Source organism: Arvicola amphibius, chromosome 5 (genome assembly GCF_903992535.2).
Source record: "Arvicola amphibius chromosome 5, mArvAmp1.2, whole genome shotgun sequence".
Taxonomy (NCBI): Eukaryota; Metazoa; Chordata; class Mammalia; order Rodentia; family Cricetidae; genus Arvicola; species Arvicola amphibius.
The window spans coordinates 87,168,901-87,190,029 of NC_052051.1; the positions used below are offsets into that span (position 1 = coordinate 87,168,901).

General features: G+C 42.0%; 1 protein-coding gene across 1 annotated transcript in view; it reads right to left on the reverse strand.

The window, feature by feature from the left end:
- Positions 1-19,848: 19,848 nt before the first annotated feature.
- The window catches only part of Mib1 (MIB E3 ubiquitin protein ligase 1), a 121,037-nt gene continuing 119,756 nt past the window's right edge, over positions 19,849-21,129 (reverse strand). The window contains 1 exon segment of the mRNA XM_038329809.2: positions 19,849-21,129. This exon segment is cut by the window's right edge and continues 3,021 nt beyond it. The gene's annotated coding sequence lies outside the window, so the exon portion shown is untranslated.

A 21,129-nucleotide genomic window follows, 5' to 3' on the forward strand; every position in this document is an offset into this window, starting at 1 on the left:
GGGGTGAGCTAAATCCCCAGGAACCTTGGGAAAAGCTAGGTGTGTGGTGCATGCTTGCTTCCCAGCACTGGGAAGGCAGAGGCAAGTGGGCTCCTGGGGCTCCCTGGCCTACTCAGTGAGTTGTAAGTCAGGGAGAGACTCCTTTTTCAAAACAAAACAGGTGGACAGTACCTGAGGAATGAAACCCAAGGTTGTCCTTTGGCCTTCACATGAACACACACACACACACACACACACACACACACACACACTAAAACATAACACACAGAGTGCCTGGCTAAGGAGCAATACAATTCCATTTCTCCAACTTTGTAAGCACTGGCTTCTCCATGTTGTCAAGGAAGAAGATATCTCAACTCCCTATTCCGGGTTAACAAATTCTAAGGTCCCCAAGGGCATGTTTCTCCCTATTTTGTCACTTTCTGTTACCAACATAAACACTAAGAACCCAGGCCAAAGCACAGCTGTGTGGTCATTGTGGACCTGGCCTGTCAGCCCTCTGAGATGCTCACAGGGACACCTTTCCCTACTTCTCTGTCCCCAGCCTGACTAGGGAAAATATGAGGATCTTGAACATTTGAGGATCTTGAACATTTGAGGATCTTGAACATTTAGAAAACAAAAGATTTATAATGATCTAATCAGAGGCTACAAGGATCTCGAGTCAAATTCAAAAGGAATGTACCAGCAAAAAACTAAACACAACAACCCTGGCTGCTGTTGGCTGTCACCGGCACCAGGAGAAATCTTTCCATCACTAATTTTTTCTTGTGGGGAAAACAAAGTTGAGAGCTTAACTTTTCAGACGGGAAGTAACATCAAAAGGCTGAGACTGTGTGAGTCTGAGGCTGGGGCAGGGTCTAGTGGTAGTGTGTTGGCCTGGCATGCGAGAGGCCCGGGTTCCAGCACTGTGGTGGGCACAGTGAACAGAAATCGTAAATGATATTGTATGTGATTTAAAATTTCTCTGACTAGTCAAACAGAACACTTAAGCTGGTGATTTCAGGTTATGTAGTGGTTGCTAAAGAAGGCAGAGCTATGGGGGTTTCATTTTCCAGTCTGGGAACTCTGAGCCCTTCTTGTGTTTCTGTTTGTTCGTTTTTCTTTCTCTAATTATTATCCTTTTTCTTATGTAGCCTAGGCTGACTTCGAACTTGCTGAGGATTACTTTGCCACTACCTCCCGTGTACTGAGACCTCAGGAGTGTCTGGTCCATTCGGTGCTGGACTGGAAGCCAGGGCTCACTGCACACAATAGGCAAGCCCCGAGCTGCGGCCCCAGTACCAGTCTCTCCTGCTTTCTTAGCGCTACATTTAGCTCTTTCATGGCACCTACATTTTGGCCGGTTCACTTCACATTAGCGCTTCACCTAAAAAGCAGAAGAGCTATGCACAGGCCTATCAGAAAGTGGAGAATTTGAAAGTGCTTTTGCCTATGGTTGTCTAAAAGAAAATTTGAGTGTTTGCAAACTCCACTTACATCCTTCTGCACCCTTCCTCCACTGCCCACAGACCAGCAGGGTTTGGCTCCGCAGGAGATTTATAGGGGAACATATCTGGATCTGTCTTTCCATCCTGCTCTGTTAAAGTCCAGTTGGCTGAGGCTCAGGGCAAGGTGCCAGGCCTAGATTTCAGGGGTGGGGGTAGGGTCGTCCAGAGAGATAGGGGCGGATGTGATTTGGCGGCTGTGTGCGATCTGGCACAGCGTTTTTACGTGCTGCGGTGTTCCTTTTCTTGAGCTCGGTACAGGCACTTAGAAGACCGTTCATCATCGCGAAGCATCAAGGCAGCACCTACTTGGCACCAAAAGCATCCCGAAGGTCTTTGAAAAATGGTATCTGAGCGAGAGGCCCAGGAACCACAACAGAATGGCACTGCGTGGTACCGAGGTCACGTGATACCGGCATTTCAGGGAAATTAGGTTGTTCTCCTGTTTCTGACAATCAGAAAGAATGCTGGAGAAGTAAGACATTTTCTCTCTGTTTTCACTGGAGAAGTGAAACAATAGCAAGAGCATATTTTGAAGTGAAACTATATTTCACAGACAAATAAAATGAAAAAATATTGTTGAGATTTTCCATTCTTTTTCTCTTTGCCTTTCTTGATTTCACATAATTAAAAAGTAAAGAGGAACAAAATCCTGCCCCACCCCTTAGAACAAAACTGCCTCCTCCCACCACTTGTCAGTCTTCTCAAGAATATTTTCCACCTCGAGCTGAGGATTTCTGATTTGTGGTTTGGCCAGCTGCAGACTTTGGGAAGAGGTGTCAGAGTTGGGTGGTGGGGATCAACACTTCGTGAAAGCAAGTGTCCTGTGATTTCACAGCTATCAGAGTGCGTCTCTACGTGGAGTCAGCTTTGCAGCAAGAAGTCCAAAAAAATGTTTAAGAATAGTTACAGACACAGTAAAGCCAATCTGGGCTACATAGTTCCAGGCTAGCCTTGGCTACAGTGTGAAATCCTATCTCATAAATAAGAAAATACAATCATGTGTTTCTTAATAATCAAATTGTGTGCAAAGTTTAATGTGCTAGAAGAGCAGGTATCCGCCTCGAGTCTCAGCCACTTAGGAGGCGAAAATGATAAAAACTCAGACGTTTAAGGCCAATCTGGACAACAGGGCACAGCTCCCTCTCCAAATGAAGAAAAGAAGTGGAGAGGAAATATGGAAGGGAAGGAAGGAAGGAAGGAAGGAAGGAAGGAAGGAAGGAAGGAAGGAAGGAAGGAGGAAGCCATCTTAACTGTAAAGGCTTTGTTGAAGGCTGTTGAATCCAGAGGTCACATAACCCCCCCAAGGCCCTTTCAGATCTAGAGTTCTCAGGCTGACAGAGGGACTTTCCCTAGTTGGCCCCTTTTAACAAGGAAATTGTTAGAAGGCTGGGAGGGAGCCACACGAGGGATGAGTGGCCTTGTGCACCCTGCTGGTGGGGCAGTTTGGGGGAGAGATACCATGAAGACAGCAAGATGCTATGGTTTTTTCTTTTTGTTGTTATTTGTTTGTTTTTAATTCATTTTATTTTATGTGCATTGGTGTTTTGATTGGATGTGTGTCTGTGTAAGGGTGTCAGATCCCCTGCAGAGCCCCTGGAAATGGAGTTACAGACAGTTGTGAACTGCCATGTGTTTGTTGTGAATTGAACTAGCTCTTGTTCATACCAGGCTGACTTAGAACTCACAGAGATCCATCTGCCTGCTTCTGCTTCCCAAGTGCTGGGATTGAAGGCACAGGGCACTACCACCTGACTTTTGAAGTATATTTCTACACCTCTCCTGTGGTTGTGTTGCTACAGTCCTCCAAAACACAATAACACCTACAGTGATGGGTGACCATTGTTAGCACTGAGTGTTCAACGGGAGCAGGATGCACAGCCCCAAACAGAAACCTGAGTAAGAACTTATGATGAGGTGGGGCTAGGGTCTGGAGGAAGTGGAGCGGTTTGGTGGCATTTATGCAGATGCCTGAAAGCAGCGAAGGATTGGGCCCTGTGGCTATCCTCAGGAAGGTTATCCTGGTAGGAGCAACAGGGGTAGGGAAGCTGCAGTAGGAAGGTGCTGGACACACGCAGGAAAGGGAAGGGTGGGCTGGGAAGATGGCTCATCACTTGAGCAACCTCCCTGGAACCCACAGAGTGTTGAAGGAAAGAAAGCACTGCCTCCCGTTGTTGTCCTCTGATCAGCACACAGTCCTTAGCACATGCACAGCCTCTACCTCCTGCTATCATAAGAAGCACCTTTTAAAAAAGGAAGAAAGAAAGAAATGGTGAAATGGCTGAGCAGCAGGAACCCAGCAGGGCACAGGGAGAGAAGCAAAGCAGATGCTGCAACTTAGAATATAAACAAGCTGTCCTTGCAGGGCATTGCCGGATACAGGCGAAAAAGGTGGCTTGGTTCAGGTTCTTAATGGAAGCCTTATTTCTCTAGATCTATCTTGAGGGCAGAGTTGACAAGACCCAATGGTGAGTTAGGTTCAAAGGAGAAGAAAAAAGAATAAAGAAAATATCAATTTCTGGAGGATTGCAGTGGGAAAGAGAGGTTGGCACCTAATGACCTGGGACAAATGTCCTAAGGTCTCCATTGGATAGACAAAGCAGCTGAGATGCAGAGGTTATCCTAGTACCCCCACATAAAAGGATTCTTGTGCCGACTTAAGACAACTGTAAGGGTCCAAGGAGGCCTCCCTAAATCAGGGTCAGGCTTCATACATGCAGTCCTGATGTTAAGTAAGCATAAAAATTAGTTAAAGCCAGGAAGTGGTGGCACACGCCTTTAATCCCAGCACTTGGGAGGCAGAGACAGGTGGATGGATCTCTGTGAGTTCTAAGTTAGCCTGGTCTACAAGAGCTAGTTCCAGGACAGGCTCCAAAGCTATAGAGAAACCCTGTCTCGAAAAATAAAAAACCATAACAACAACAAAAAATTAGTTAAAAAATTGAAGTTTTGCTCCTCTGGCAGAGCAAGATGCCCAAGGGGAAGAAGACCAAGGGTAAGAAGGTGCCCTCCACCCCCACATCTTGAAGAAACAGGAAGCCAAAAAGGTGGTGAATCCTTTGTTTGAGAAAATGCCTAAGAACTTCAGCATTGGGTAGGGCATCCAGTCCAAGAGAGATCTCACACACTTTGTCAAATGCCCCTGCTACATTAGGTTGCAGTGGCAAAGGGCCATCCTCTATAAGTAGCTCAAAGTTCCTCCTGCCACTAACCAGTCACCCAGGCCCTGGACCGGCAAACAGCAACCCAGCTGCTTAAGCTTGTGCAGGAATACAGGCCAGGACAAAGCAGGAGAAGAAGCAAAGACTGCTGATCCATGCTGCTGGCAAAGGGACGTCCCAACTAAGAGACTACCTGTCTTTCAAGCAGGGGTCATACAGTCACCACGTTGGTAGAGAACAAGAAGGCTCAGCTGGTGGTGATTGCCCACGATGTAGACCCCATTGTGTTGGTGGTCTTCCTGCTGCCCTGTGTCGGAAGATGGGAAAGGCCAGGCTGGGGCGGCTGGTCCCCAGGAAGACCTGCACCACTGTTGCCTTCATACAGGTTGACTCTGAAGACAAGGGTGCTCTGGCTAAGCTGGTGGAAGCTCTTAGGACCAACTACAACAACAAATATGACGAGACCCACTGCCACTGGGAGGCAATGTCCTGGGTCCTAAATCTGTGACTCAAATTGCCAACCTGGTAAAGGTAAAGGCCAAAGAACTTGCCACTAAATTGGGTTAAATGAACACCACTAAGTTTTCTGTACGTAAATATGATTACAAACTTATCTTCCAAAAAAAATAATAAAGTTTCAAAAAAGTCAGGTAATGCAGCTTCTTGTGCAGCTAAGGCTTGCTGTGTGATTCCAGGGAAGTTCCTGCAGGTCTCAGCACCTTCAACACCCCCAGGGCACTCCTTCCTAAAAGTGCCACAGCTGTCACTGCATGGTTCTGAGGACAGAGAAGAAAGGTTACAGAACACTATCTGGGGCTGAGGACACAGTCGTGCCCGCCTTTGCTGCCCAGGGTTAGTGGGAAGAGGAGAACCAGCTACATAGAGCAAAAATAAAGAATGTGCCCATACAGGGAGCAAGTGCATTGGGCCTAATTCCCTCTGTCTTCCAGAGTTCTAATCCCATAGCCACTGAAGTGATGGGCTCCAGTAGCATCACAGTTTCCAGAGGAGGTGGTGACGTGGCCATACAGCTGTGGAGAACAAGGTTAATCACTTGCCAGTTGTGTGTAAAGCTATGGGTTCTATTTTTTGTTTGTTTGTTTATTTGTTTTTGAGTTCTATTCTTAATATTCTAAGACAGACTTCTGAGGCTTGTGGCAATGGCTCAATAGGTAAGAACCTGAAGTTGCACACGTATCAGGCTTACTGACATATCCATGTCATTCTGATGCTGGGGAAGTAGAGACAGGAGCAACCAAATTGGTGAACTCCAAGTTCTGTAAGAGACCCTGTAAGCTACCTAATGTTGACATCTGGGCACACACACATGAACATAATATACATGAGCACACACACACATGAACACACACAATTTTTAAAGAATAAAAGAAAAATATAAAGACTTCTAATCAATTATCCAAAGAAAATGAAAAATTGCTTCAAATGAGAGGCTGGTCAAGAGCCCATCATCAAGGTTTGGGGGACTCTATGAGAGTCTGTGCAAGAGATAATGCCATGGCCTCCACCCAGTTAGGGAGTCTCCAGTCTCCTTAGGAGGAAGCTGCCAAGAGGGTCACCATATCCATTAAAATGCATTTATTCAGTGCTGACACACCCAGAACTGTGACAGGGGAGAAGCTATGGTCCCTGTCACCAATTTATTTATAATCTGATTAAACAGAAATCTCCTTGCACATTCTTTGTAAGCAACTCTCTGTGGCTAAGCCTAAGTGTAGGCTAGCCCGGGTGAGTCATTAACAGATATTTGTTGCTGAAATGGCTTGCGCACTCATGCTGTTCAAACAGAGGGAGATGAGTGGGCCGTAGAGTTGCAGGGAAAGTGCCTGCTGGGAGTCAAAACACGGGATGTATGCTGGACAGGCAAGGCAGTGGGCAAGGGAAGAGCATCCCCTGGCAGGGAAGTCTGTATACAGCATTCATCCAAACGGGAGCTAATGCCTATGTATATGAGGAACCCAAACAAGTCAAAAGAAACATTAGAAGACACACAAATGGACAAATGTGTGGAAAACCGTCCACAGCACAAATCGCAGGAGACATAGTGAGACATCTCCCTCCAGTCAAAATGGCTTCTTTCAAAATGATAAACAATTGCTGCAGGATACAGAGGTGTAGGGAAAGGAAAACCTTGTACTCAGAGATTGAACCCATACAACCATGGGGAACAGTACAGAGGTGTCTGTTAGGATTTCTGTTGCTGTGAAGAGACACCATGACCACAACAACTCTTATAAAGGAAAACATTTAATTGAGGTGGAGGCTTACAGTTCCGAGGTCCAGTCCATCATCATCATGGTGGGACATGGTGGCCTGCAAGTAGACATGGTGCTAGCGAAGGAGCTGAGAGCCCTACATCTTAACTTGGAGGCAACAGGAAGTGGTCTGTCTCACTGGGTGTAGCTTGAACATAGGAGACACACTTCCTCCAGCAAGGCCACACCTCCCATTAGTGCCACTCCTTTTGAGGGCAATTTTCTTTCAAATCACCATAGGAGGCCACTCAAAAACCACCCAAGGCAACAATATGGTAGCTTGTTCTATACCCAGAGCTTGGGAAACTGAGGCAGGAGGATCTCCATAGTCAAAGGCCAGACTGCACCTCAGAGTAAGATCCTGTCTCAAAAACTCGAAGTCAGGACTGAAAGAGCTGGCTTGGCAATTAAGAGAACTTGTTCTTACAGAAGAATTTGTTCTGGATTTGGTTCCTAGTACCCACATGACATCCCACAACCATCTGTCTTTTCTTTCTGGCCTCCAAGGGCTCCTGCATACAAGTGGTACACATAAACTCACACAAGCTCACATATACATAAATAAATTAAAAGTGGACACTGTGGTACACACTTTTAATCCCAGCACTGAGGAGGCAGAGGCAGGTGGATATCTACGAGTTCTAGGCTAGCTTGGTCTACATATGAGTTCCAGACCAGTCACAGCTACATAGTGAGACCCTGTCTCAAAAATGTCCACAAAAATAATAATGAAAAACAAATCAAAGAAAAACAAATTAAAAATAGTTTGATTCATCAGATTTAGCAATCCCACATTTAGGAACATATTCAGTGAGCTAAGGATTATCTGCACTTCCCTGTCACCATGAGAGATGACCAAGACACAGAATTAACCTAGGTGTCCATCAACAGACAAGCAGATATGAAACATGTGGTACATACACACAAAGGGATATTATTCATTCATAAATAGGAAATCCTGCCATTTGAGAGAACACAGACGAACATAGATGCTATGTGAAAGAAGCCAGGCACAGAGAAACAAATAGTACTCATTCCCACTTAAAGTTGGTCCCACAGAAGTCAAGAGCAAAGGATGGTATGGTGTGAGCAAGTGGGGACGGAGAAAGGCTGACTAGTGGTAACAATAATACGTCAAGATAAGAATATATTCTACTGCTGGGTCTCGATAGCCCAAGAGGGTGATTATAGTTAATAATTTATTGAATGTCTCCTTTTTTTCCTTTCTGTTTTTGTTGTTAAACAGGATCTTAGGGTTCTCCTGCCTCAGCGTCTCTAGTGCTGCATTTTAAGTGTGAGCCACCACAGTTGTCTTAGACTTTTGAGACAAGGGCTTGTTACACAGCTCATGTTGGCTACTCATTATGTAGCCAAAACTGGCTTTGAACTCAAGACCTTCCCACCTCAATCTCCCAAGTGCTGGGAAAACAGACATGCGCCACTATGTCTAGCTATGCACATCTCCGGTACTATCCATTACCCTGACTTCTGTTATGACGCAACAACTTGTGACAAAACAGTTGTCATCACCCAAAGCTGAGCTGAAGTGTTAGGGAGCATGGGAACACTGTGACTTGCCTGCAGCTAGAGGCCCCACCAGTAGACAGACATCTGTCCTTATTGGTAGTGGGTATGTCTTTGTTGACTACTGGCAGCCTAAACAGTGTGGAGGGGACTTTCTCTAGAGCTGACAAAGCTCAAGCCACAGGACCCTCTGCAGCTCGAGTTCTCTCTGTAGCTCATTCGTGTGAGCATACTGTTTATAAAATAGGCACAAATAATATAGTTTTCATTGATAGTATATCTTCTAATTTAATTCCTGTTGCTGTGATTAAAAAAATATCCTGATAAAAAATTGCCCAAATCCAGAGATAGGTCCACTGCAATGAGCTGCATCTTTGGTTTTCAGCACCAGCATGGTACCTCCAGTTCCAGCGGATCCAGTGTCCTGGCCTCTTCAGACACCAGGCATGAACACGATGCACACACACACACACACACACACACACACACACACACTAAACACCCATACACATAAAATAAACAAAAATCTAAAAAGAAAAGAAAAACTGCCCCCAGTCATGTCCACGGGCCAACCTGATCTAAATTCTTCAAGGCTCTTTGGTGATTCTAGATTATTGCAAATTGTGGATTAAAATTAACCATCGGGGCAAATAAAACATCTCAAGTCTTGTGCCACCACAGCTGATTTATGAGTGACTGGGAACAGAACCCAGGGCTTCATGCATGCATACTAGGCAAGCATGCTTCCAACTGAGCTACACCCCTGACCCTCCCTCTAGTCTGTCTTCTTTTCTTCACTCTTTCTGTTGCCTGGAAATGGACTAGCCATGAAAATTTCTAGCTAACTCAGATAAGGATGTGTCAAGAACACCTTGATTTGGGGTTTAATCAGATGCATTAATGCAGCCCATAGATATTTCTGTGGACCTGTTCTTTTTTATTTTATTTATTTTATTTTATTTCACATATCAACCACAGTTTCCCCTCTCTCCACTCTTCCCATTCCCTCCCCCACCTGCTGTCTATCCCCCAATCCACTCCTCCATTCAAAAAGGGACAGACCTCCCATGGGAGTCAACACGTCATATTACATTGAGGCCAGACCAAGCTCCTCCCCTGCCCTGCATCAAGGTTGGATAAGGCATCCCTACACAGGGCATAGATTCCAAAACCCAGTTCATGTGCTGGACAGGTCCTGACCACACAGCGACCCCACACACAGACCAGGCTACACAGCTGTCATCCACATGCAGAGGGCCTGGGTTGGTCCCATGCAGGCTTCCTAGCTGTAGTGGACTTGGTCTAGAAGACTTTCAGGAGCACTTTGTCTAGTACTGGGATGGAGTGAATGTGGTCACCACTGCGCTGTGTCTGGCACCAGAACTGTGCAGGCTGAGGAGGACATAGAAGGTTCAAGACTTATTTGACCAGCAGTGAGTTTGAAAAATGGTCATCAGAGATTGAATAAACACCATATCAAAAGGGAGATGTGTCCTGCTGCAAATACACCATGTGGGGTTAATAATTTTCTTTTTTAAAAAAAGTTTTATTATTTATATAGTGTTCTGACTACATACCAAAAGAGGGCACCATATTTCATTATAGATGGTTGTGAGCCACCATGTGGTTGCTGGAAATTGAACTTAGAACCTCTGGAAGAACAGCCAGTGCTCTTAACCTCTGAGCCATCTCTTCAGCCCCTAATAATTATTTTCTTCTTCTCTCTAGGTTTCTGGGCTATCCAGCCTCTGGTTTCTGGTCATCCAGGCCATATCAAGCATGGACACCCTCTCATGGTGTAGGCCTCAAGTTGGACCAGTAATTGACTGGCCACTCCCACACGTTCTGTGCCACCGTTACTCCAGCACATCTTGCATTCAGGACCAATTGTAGGTCAAAGGTTTTTTGGCTGGGTTGATGCCCCAGTTCCACTGTTAAGAGCCTTGCTAGGTTATAGAAGATGGTCAGTTTGGGCTCAGTGTCCTCATTACTAGGAGTCTTAGCTAAGGTCACCCTCATAGATTCCAGGGAGTTCCCACTACACTGCATTTCCACATTGCCCTCCAAGTGTCCCACCCCCAAATCCAGTTATTTCTCCCAGTACTCTCTTCCTCCACCCAAAGCCCCTGCCTGATCCCTCCTGTTCCCATTCCTGCTGACAAAATCTATCTATTCTATTTCTCCTGATCAGAGAGATTCATGAATCCCTTCTTGAGCCTTCCTTGTTACTTAGCCTCTCTGGGTCTGTGGATTGTAGCATAGTTATCTTTTACTTTACAGCTAATATCCACTTATAAGTGAGTAAATACCGTATTTGTCTTTCTGAGTCTGGATTACCTCACTCAGGATGATTTTTTTCTAGTTCCATCCATTCTCCCTGCAAATCCCATATTATTTTTTTAACAGCTGAGTAATATATCATTGTGAAAATGTACTACTACATTTTCTTTATTTTTGGTCGAGAGACATCTAGATTGTTTCCAGTTTCTGACTACAACAAATAAAGCCTCTATGAACATAGCTGAGCAAATATCCTTGTGATATGATTGATTGTCCAGTAGTGGTATAGCTGGGTCTTGACGTAGATGTATTCCCAACTTTCTGAAGAACTGCCATATTGACTTCCACAGTGGCTGCACAAGTCTGCACTTCCATCAGCAAACCACATCTTTGCCAGCATGAGCTGTAGCTTGTTTTTGATCGTGACCATTCTGACAGGTGTAAGATGAAATCTCAAAGTAGTTTTGATTTGCATTTCCCTAATGGCTAAGGATGTTGGACATTGCTATAGGTGTTTTCAGTCATTTGAGATTCCTCTATTGAGAATTCTGTTTAGATCTGTATCCTTGATGTCTAGTTTCTTGAGTTCTTTATATATTTTTGACATTAGTCCTCTATTGGATGTGGAGTTGGTGAAATTTTTTTCCCATTCTGTAAGCTGCCATATTATCCTGTTGATGGTGGAATTTTGCCTTAGAGAAACTTTTAGTTTCACGAGGTCCCATTTATTGTTGATCTTAGTGCTTGTATGATTGGTGTTCTATTCAGGAAGTTGTCTCTTGTGCCAATGCATTCAAGGCTACTCCCCACTTTCTCTTCTATCAGGTTTAGTGTATCTGTTTTTATGTTGAGGTTGTGTATCCACTTGGACTTGAGTTTTGTGAAGGGTGATAGATATGGATCTATTTGCATTCCTCTACAAGCTGACATCCAGTTAAACCCAGTGTCATTTGTTGAATTATTTTTTCTTTTTAAAGGTGTACACAAAATTTAACTTTTGGAATTGTAAGTTTGAGGATAGCCTAGGTAACACACAAGTTCTAGGCCAGCTAGAGCTAGTGTGAAACCTTGTCTCAACATATCTGTGCGTGTGTGTTCACATATATATACACAACATGTTTGTATGTAAGTATATGCATATATATGTGTATACATATATGTATATGTGTGTATGTATATATAGTGGGATTTCCACATTTATAGAAGATTAAACTGTATAAGCCTCATAAATAATAAGTTATGCCTGTACATGAAATCCCAACTATCAACAATCACTTTCAAGAAGCTATGTTAAGGATAGGGATTGTAGTTTAGTACATAGAGACTTTGTCTAGCATACATGGGGCCTTGGAGTAGATCAACATCCCATAAATGTGAGATGGCACATGCATGTAATTCCAGAATGCAGGGGGTAGAGACAAGAGAATCAGAAATTCAAGGTCATCTTCAGTTACATAGCCATCTGGAGGCCAGCCTGGGCGACAAGGGACCCTATCTCAAAAAGAGAAAAGAGAGGAAGGAAAAAAAGAAGGGGGGAGAGTAAGTAAGGAGGAGAAAGGGAGGGAGGAAGGAGAGAGGAGGGATGGGAAGGGAGGAGAAAGAAGGAGAGAGAGAAGGAAGGAGAGAGATGGAGGGGTAGAGTATATTCATGCTACATTATCTTTCTGCTTTGTCTATTAATAAAAACAACTTTACAAAATCACAGACACACTGAAAGATCAAGAGTTCAAACTAAAGCCATGGGAGGAAGAGATATCAGGGAATTAATTTTTTAAATGTTCTTTATTGAAGTCAGTAGTGGTGTGTGCATTTAATCCAAGCACTTGGGAGGCAGAGGCAGGTGAATCTCTATGGGTTCAAAGTCAATCTGGTCCAGGACACCAGAACTACACAGAGAAACCATGTCTCAAAAAAAATCCATATTTTAAGCATTGGGAATCTATGTAATCTTTGTTCTGTGATTTGTTACAACTTATTGTAAATAAAACTCACTTTCATATCTGCACTTTTGTGGGTTTTTGTTTTCTGAAATTTATAACTTCCATCATGTGAGCTCCTGGTGCTATGGTCTTGACTCACCTTCTAAACGTGCACACTAGCGCATCTAACTGGAAACCGGCGTGCACACTAGCGCGTCTAACTGGAAACTGAACTGTTGGGAGTGTGTGTTGTAGTTTGTTTAAAAATGCCATGAAGAGAAGTCATGCCATGCAACAAGGCTCACATATGTTTATTGGAAAAGGGCAGAGAAAGGGGCGGCGTGTGTGTGTGTGTGTGTGTATGTGTGTGTGTGTCTGTATAGAGACCGGTCCCTAGGGACAAGAGTGTAGGAAGAGAAAGAGAGAAAGGGAGAGGGAAAAAGAAAGGAGAGAGGGAGAGAAAAGAGGGAAGGAAACACTGCAAATGTGCACAGCAGGTGCTCTTAGTGGCTGCAGCTGAGGACATCCTGTCAGGACCCTAAGGGCAGGCCACTACAAATGCTTGAGTACTACTGGAGGGCTGTTTATCTGGGAGAGACAACTTGTTATTTTGTTCCCAGGCAGAGACTTCCAGGGTTTTCACATCACAGAATGCATGAGTCATGTGTCTGCCCATTATATTATTGTTGTCTTAGACATTACCTCTTGTTCAAAACCCCTTAGACACAATAATTGCAATATAGAGGGTTTTAAAAATTATAATTGCATTTATCTATCTCGGGATATATGTGGAGGTCAGAGGACAACTTGAGAGTCAGTTCTCTCTTTCCAATATATGGATCTCAGGGATCAAACTCAGGTCATCAGGCTTACAGACAAGCCCCTCTTATGGTTTTATTTTCTAATCGGCTGTTACCATATTTTATATTCAACAATTTTTAACTAAAACATCACTTACTGAAAACTAAAAAACTGAACTAAATCTAAAACTCGGCTCCTCCGCCTGTTTCCCTCCAGAGGCTGCATGCAGACAGAGGAGGTGGGGACAAGTGCAGTTGAAATGGTCCAGCTTCCTTATAAAGCAGCCTCAAGACTTGATTAACTAGGATTTTACTGCCCCCTTGTGTCACAACGAGATAGTGCAACTAACAAAGATTCCAAGGACCATTTTCCTGGTTTTTCATCTAGAAAATTCAAAGCAGAAAAGTGAGGTAAACTATAAACCACTCTGATTTTTCCCATTCAGTTTGAAACACCCCGCCCCCAGTTACTTCCAAGATTAGTGTCTTTCCGGACACAATTCGGTGCTATCATCAAAGGAAAGTACCAGGAGAGAGAGAAACAGACAAGGGAGCTAATTCCACAATGGAGACCAGGCTGTCTGTCTCTGCAAACACAGGGGTGGATAAACTTCTTGTATGGGAAGTCTGGTGCCCCTCTTGTGGGCAGAACTGCAAAGGCTGGGGCCAGCCAGTGTGCACCTCCCTCTCCTCAGTAGTCAGAGGACAGCCCTCAGCTCCACTGTGTCCTCACAGAGGACAGAGGAAATTCGAAGATCCTGATGCTCTGCCAGAGTTCTTGAAGAGGGAAGGTGTGAACATACAAGACTGATTTGCTGCCCCCAGTCGATACATGAAGACTGAATGACACCTCTCCTTTCCAGAGGGGATATGTGGGTTGAACAGTAATGGACACTGAACTAAACTTGGAGAAATTGGGTCCTTTGTTTTCTTTTTTAAACTACCTAACTTGTCCTCAGGGCTGATGCCCACAGCTTCCTGGGCTCCCCTGACTCCTCAACTCATCAACCTAGAGCAGGAAAGATTGTTGCTTCACAAGTGTCATTTCTAAGAAAGGGTTGAGGCAGTGTCTCATGTGGTCCAGGCTGGCCCCAAACTGCCAAGCTCTAGATGGAAACTTCCTTACCTTTCCTTCTTAGCTTCTATTACAGCAGTAAAACGCCTAAGTTAAACCACACATAAGGAGGAAAGGTCTATCAGGGCTCGTTTCAGAAACTTCACTTCTTTATACCCCAAAGACAGGAAGAGGCTAGGGTCCCAGTGGCTAATTCCAGACCACACCTCTGTTGGCCTGATTTCCTTTCACTAAGCCCCATCTCCTAGAGGTTCTATGGCCCCAATAGTGCCACAGCCTGGGGATCCATGGGCAGCACTTCTCCAACCATTAGAGCAATAGTGGAAAATCAAAATAAAACCTCAGATGTTCTATGTAGTAAGAAAATAAAAATCATCACATCTCACAGAGAACTGATCTCCAAAATAGACAACTCAAGAAACTAGACATCAAAACCTAAACAGAGAATTCTCAACAGAGGAATCTCAAATGGCTGAAAGATACTTAAGAAAATGCAAATCAAAATAACTTTGAGATACCATCTTACACCTGTAAGAATGACCAGGATCAAAAACATTGATGACAACTTATGCTGGAGAGGATGTGGAATAAGGGTAACACTCCTGCATTGGCTGGTGGGAATGCAAGCTGGTAAAACCCCCTTTGGATATCAGTGTGGCGATTTCTCAGAAAACTAGGAATCAATCTACCTCAAGACCCAGCAATACCACTCTTGGGCATATACTCAAAGGATGCTCAATCATACCACAAGGTGGTGGTACGCGCCTTTAATCCCAGCACTGCAAAGGAGAGGCAGGTGGATTCTGTGAGTTCACAACCAGCCTGGTCTACAGAGTTTGTTCCAGGACAACCAGGCTACACAGAGAAACCCTGTCTCAAAAAACAAAATCAAATCACTTTGCCAATATTCCTAAAATAAGTTGGGAGTATTTTTACTGATAGAATTCATAGATCCAAGTTGGAGGGAAAAGCCTTAAGGAATACTCTTTACGTATAAACTTGGAATGGTTCTCTAAGGAAGCCTTCTTTCTGTTTCTATCTTTTGGAAAGCCAGTACATAACTGGCATAATTCCTTTATTCAGTATGAAAGGGTCTGCTCCTACTTTTGTTTTTAAAGACTGCTTTAAATGCAATTTCTTTGATAGCTATGCAGATTCCCCAGTTCTCCCTGATGGAAGTACCTTTCAAAGAAATAAAATTTAAGTGGTAATAATAAATTATACATACATATATATGTATATATACATATTATTCAGGGATAGTTAATATTTTCTTTTTAAATTGGGTCTCATGTAGCTCAGGTGGGCTTGAACTCATTGCAGTTGAGAATGACTGAAGATTACCAATTCTTCTGCCTCTACTGTGAAATGCCAGAACTATAGGTACATACCATCACTGACTTTCATATTATTTATAATGTCCACTGCTTTTACTTTTGGTGCCAGCAATCCCTGCCTTTTAATTGCTTATTATCTTTACTTGATCAAGGTTTGACTCTTAGCTGTCCTCCAGTAAGTTCCTATTTACAGTTTTGTTTTCTTTTTCCTTCCATTCTCTGCTCACATTTGTATTTCTTTTGATTCTTTTTGATTGATTTTGTTCCTCTTCTAAAGAGAGCTTGATGAGTTTAGATCTTTTCTACTATGCACTCCATGTCTTCCCAAGGGCTGCTTCATTGCGTCTGTGCACGTTCCTGTGTGTGTGGACCAATCACTCAGCCAGCCTCTAACTTTAAGATCTTTATGATTCTTATCATCACACCCAGTGTTCAAAACTGCCTCTACTTCTTGAGATATCTCTGATATCTGGGTGTAGCTTTGTCACCAACTTAACAACTGAGCTTTTTAAAGCCATTGTTCTACATGTCTAGCTTAATTCCATTGTGGAATGGGAGAATATGGTTATCATTCTTTTAAGAGTAAGCATATTTGAAGGTCCCAAATGTCATCTCCCTTACTAAATGTCCTATGTAAACTTGAGAATTATGTATATTCTGCTATTTGTAGTGAAGTATTCTGTAGACGTCATTACATCCAGTTGATTAGTGGTATGTTTTCTGTTTTTCTTCTTCCAGTGTTGGGGATTGAATTAGGTTCATATGGACAACAGTCAAGTGCTCTACCACTGAGGCCAGACTGATGGCCTTCAGCTCAACCACATGGTACCATCCTTAAATTTCCACCTTTTAGATTTGTCCAGATTAAGCCTGTAGTACTTCACCCACCAATGGCTCCCAGGAGTCTACTTCTGGGTGTCTCAGCAGGCTTTCCGCAATGCTTTTCTTTTTTCTTAGATTTATTTATTTATTATGTATACAGTGTTCTGTCTGTATGTATGCTTGCTGGCCAGAAGAGGGCACCAGATCTCATTACAGATGGCTGTGAGCCACCATGTGGTTGCTGGGTTTTGAACTCAGGACCTCTGGAAGAGCAGTCAGTGCTCTTAACCTCTGAGCCATCTCTCCAGCCCTCTGCAATGCTTTTCTTGTGATACAGTCAGAAACTAAAGGCTCACCTTTAGTTGTGTTGGTTGTCTTTGTTAAGTTAGGGTCAACTTCACCTTAACAGCACTTTCTAAATTTTAACAATTCTGCTCAATATAAATACTAATTGGTGAGAGATGAAAATAACATTTATATTGTTTTTAAAATTCTGTCTTTTAGAATGTTGTTCTGTGAAAGCAAGGGTCTATCCAGAGCACACCAAAAGCATCTCCTAAGGATGCAATGCAGCAGCAGTACCATCAACCAGTCTCCTTGGCATGCCATCCATTTGCTAACGGTCCTTGTTACAGATGTGGTCTTACACTTTCTAACTACATCTATCTTTAATATTATTGTTGGTTCTCAAGAAAATGAAAGTGTGCTCATCAGTTATTAGTTTGGCTATAAATAGGGAAACTCCTAGCCAAATGCTTGCTCTACAGGAACTGTTTTGGCTTTCCACTTCACTTCACGCTTCACTGCATCTTCTCAACTACTACTCCTCTATGAAGCATCATCCAAAGTCTGAGAAGTGTTGTGCTATAAAATAGTAATGAATACACTGTCAGTGATAAAAATATAAAGTAGATTTTCTAAAGTGTCTTTATTATTAAATCTATAGTTTCAATTTAATAAAAATATTACCATGAGATAGCTACTTATACAGTAATAGAAATAAACACAAAATACAATTAATTAGAGCTTATCCAAAATAAATTCAGTTCTAAAGTTGGAACACATGTGTTTTTACCAAGTAAACAAAAGATTCTGTTTCTGATGAATTTTTCTTAGACATTTGGAATACATATCTTTTAAACTGGAATTGGAAAACTTCTCAACAATGTCACAAACAATTGCATCTAGCAACTTTAAAAGTAAGATACCCTGAAACTATTCAATGACTGGTTACTCACAAAACACTGAAAAGGGGAGATACTTCATTGCTGTAAAATACTTACCTTCTAAAAATTAATGTGTATACAAACAGACACACCCTGACTTCCGAAGAGGAATGAGCTTTTAAATTATATATAGAGAGACAAGCTAAGTCTTCCTGCCTGGTTTTCTTTGATCAAACCTATTCTATTCAGGCTACTTTCCAAATACATTTTAATCCTGAAGAAGTAGGTATTAAAATATTAAAGCTTCTTTGACCCTTGAATAGAGGCTCCTGCCATGTGAGTCTCACAATGGGAGCCTTCTAGATGTGGATGCTTACTTCTTATACAGACTTGAAGAGAGATGTCCTTGTTTCTCAAAGATATGATAATTTTCTTTCCAAAATTAGAATTTTTTTGATGTACTAAAATTTGCTTTCAAATGCCTTAAAAATAAAAATTCATTTATATTACTATTAAAAAATAGTTTCCAACAAAAGTCAGAGAAAAACATATGACACCACAGGTTTTATTAATGGTAAATGTTTGCATTTATTTTTAAAAAGCTTAGTTACTACTAAGCACTTTTTAAACAAAACTAATAAGCAAGAATAATTTCAATACAGAAATTTTATCCATAAACAAGTTTTAAATTTATTCCAACATTGAAAGCTAAGAAAAATTGGAAAAAAATACAAAGCAAAACACTTCTGAGTCAACCTGCTTTCTCCTTTTTGAATATACTATACTTGGAATGGCAGACATATACTGAAGGAGACAGAAAAATGTGTATTTAGTCTACATATCAGCATTAAGAATGACGTGCAATTCATGATTTCCTTTTCACTACTGTTTTTACTTGAATCACTAAACAAAGGGTTTGGCCTGGTTTGGTTTCCACTTGAGAGGAAGATGATCTGCTTCCCAGACTGACCCTCTTTTTGTAGCAGACACCAAGTGTGTGTTCTTCCCTTTCCCCAACAGTTATTTAAGGTGACTTTGCATACTCATAGCAAACACTATTCTTTTTTAACAGTGCCACGGCCTTGAATAATCAGTTTAAAAAAAAAAAAAACAGAAGCAAAAACCAGGTATCAAGTGCAAATGTAGAACACTTCCCTTAAAGAATTATGCTAACGCAGCACACAAGCAGAGCCGCTGTTGCACACTTGGCTATATGACAGGAGCGTGCACACGCAGAGCCACTGTTGCACACTTGGCCATATGAGAGGAGCGTGCGTATCATGTGCACATGCAGAGCCGCTGTCGCACATGTTTAGCTCTATGATTCGGAACATCCATATCATGACCCAGTGCACTAAAAGTTGCCTACTACAAGGTTTTAAGTGTTGCCAAGTTAGTAATTCTTTCAAGGCACTGAAGAATTATGCAGATGGAGTTTCCAAAATATATTAATAATTGCTTAAACTGTTAAAAGGCCCTGAGTCAGAACTTTCAGTAGCTTCCTGAAACTGTATACTCAAGACAAAATGGCATATTTGTTTATTTCATAAAAAATTAGAAGACCACTTTGCTTTTGAAGAAAGAAGCCATGTTAACGAGATAAAATCCAGAACTCTATAGGACAATTCAATACTCAGCACTATGATCCTTCTTAGACAGTTTGCACACATCAATTCATACTTTTAGATTCAGGCACCAAATTAATGTGACAGGTCCCTTTTCCTGTACCTATTGCTTAAGTTCTCCAAAACAGAAAATCTAACTTTAACCTCAGGCTACTTCCATTTTACCCACAAACAAGATGAGATGCCAGGGTTGGGGGGCAATATTCTGATAGAAAAGGAGGTAGAAAATGTCAAAAATAGCAACTTAACTTTATTAACTCTCCACTCATATTTTTATGCTGTGATTTGACCCCACTACTAGCTACTAAATCAGCCGCCGAAGCTCAGTGCAAAGGAGTTCTCCTTCATTGCAGTAAAGCAACATACGCACGAAACAATATTAAACAGCTTCCTCACATTTAATGTTTAAAGACATACAACCGTAATTACCAATACTGCGATTGTGTGTGTGTTAAAGTCAAAAGGTATTACACGATTATCAAGTAATGTAAGTAAGCATTCCTATATGACAGTCAAACAAGTTGAATTAGGCGACATTTTGAAAGAAAAATGTATTCTGAAACTTTGACAGCTAAGACTCAATGACGAGTGACACTTACAACAAGGCACAAATTACTTATGAAAATCTATTTCCTTCCCAATTTAGTACAAAACCAAAGCTAACTTATTTCTCATATTTAAATGTATTTTGCCCCCCCGACTCAAAATGAAATTATAAACACTTTCAATTAACATACATGTAGAAGTAACAATTATGGAGGGGAGAGACGCCCTTCCCTCAAATTTCAGAAACCTGATATCTACCCAAGTTTAGATCTTGCAAACAAAAACAATTCTACTGAGTCACTTGAACACTAGCTTTCTATGCTCTCAGAACCCTACTGCACAAAGGAAAGGAAGAAGGGAGTATATGACGGGTGTGGCATTCCAACTGCAGGATGAAGTCCCACACCTGTTTCCCAACCGAGTGAGCGGAAGTGACACCCTGAATTGCACATTTAGAAAGAGGCAGGATAACAAACCGTATGATATGTGGTTCTTACTGCAATTTAAAAAAATTCCAAAACGTGTCATGTGAGTCAGTTTTTATAAAAATTGTTACTATAAACATTCCAGACACTTTAAAAGGATAAATGATTTTAGACCTTAAAAAAGCAAGCTGTATTAAAATCTGCAATTTACAAGACAACTGTCAAGATGCATGAAATCTGACCAATAGATGCCTTTTCTGTTTTAGTTAAATATGCCCTCTCTACCAGGGCTGCAGTAAATCGCACAGGATACTCCTTTTCTCTGGGGTTACTGTATGTTTCCTATTGCAGGACCACACCAGCTTTGCTCCCTCCAGCTCTGTCCTATACACAAGTTTAACTATGCCTAGTTCAAAAGTGTCCAAGAATTCAAAATAAACAAAGAACATCCATCAGGCAACATATGACTAGCCAAGATGTTCCCATGTTTAAAAATTACCCAGCAAGGTTTGAGTTTTGAATTAGACAAATCTTAAGCAGCATGCATTTCAGCATTCTAAAATAAAATGCTACTGCAGACTAAAATCAACAAAAATATAAATTTAGGAAGTTATTTCCAGTTAATTTTATGTTTCAGTAGACTTCCGCTTAATTTGTCATTATTAAATTACAAGTACCTTAAGCATAAT